This window comes from Myotis brandtii, unplaced genomic scaffold (assembly GCF_000412655.1).
Source record: "Myotis brandtii unplaced genomic scaffold, ASM41265v1 scaffold32, whole genome shotgun sequence".
Taxonomy (NCBI): domain Eukaryota; kingdom Metazoa; phylum Chordata; class Mammalia; order Chiroptera; family Vespertilionidae; genus Myotis; species Myotis brandtii.
The window spans coordinates 8,335,505-8,336,045 of NW_005362269.1; the positions used below are offsets into that span (position 1 = coordinate 8,335,505).

At 52.7% G+C, this 541-nt stretch overlaps 1 protein-coding gene across 1 annotated transcript in view; it reads left to right on the forward strand.

Moving 5' to 3' along the window:
- ADRA1B (adrenoceptor alpha 1B) overlaps positions 1–541 on the forward strand; it is a 96,687-nt gene that overhangs the window by 47,180 nt on the left and 48,966 nt on the right. Inside the window, exon 2 of the mRNA XM_014543055.1 lies at positions 251–314. The gene's annotated coding sequence lies outside the window, so the exon portion shown is untranslated. The remainder of the gene's footprint in view (positions 1–250; positions 315–541) is intronic.

Genomic DNA, 541 nt, shown 5'->3' on the forward strand with positions numbered 1-541 from the left:
GCAGGGGTCTTTGTCTATTGGTTCAATTGCTATGTCCACAGCGCCTAGAACAGAACCCAGGGCAGGCCAAGGGCACTTAGTTAACAATCTGTTGAATGAAGGAATGAGTGTCTGAGTGAATAAGTGAATGAATGGATGAATGAATGAAGAGAAGCCTTTATTTTTATGGAGAGGTAAAGGATGGAGGTTGGTCTCAGATCTGACTCAAGTCCTTCCCACCTGCCTAACCTAGGCATTCTTCCTCTTTTAGGTGCCACACAAGTTGCATATCCCCCTAATTCTGGGGGTTGACTCCAGACGCCATCCTATTAGAGGTAAGCACCCCCTCCCCACTTTTTTAAATGAGGAGTAAATAGGAGGGAAAAGAACCTCAGCAGGCCACCTGGGTTGGGGGCGTAAGGGGATTCCCACGCTCAAGTCGTGCTTTTTGCCCACCCCCTCATCCCCACCCCCACTCATACACATCAGGCTTACCGTGGGAGGCGGGGGAGGGTGGGCACAGCTAGCTAACCGGGGTGGCGGCGTCGGGGCTGCGGGCGCC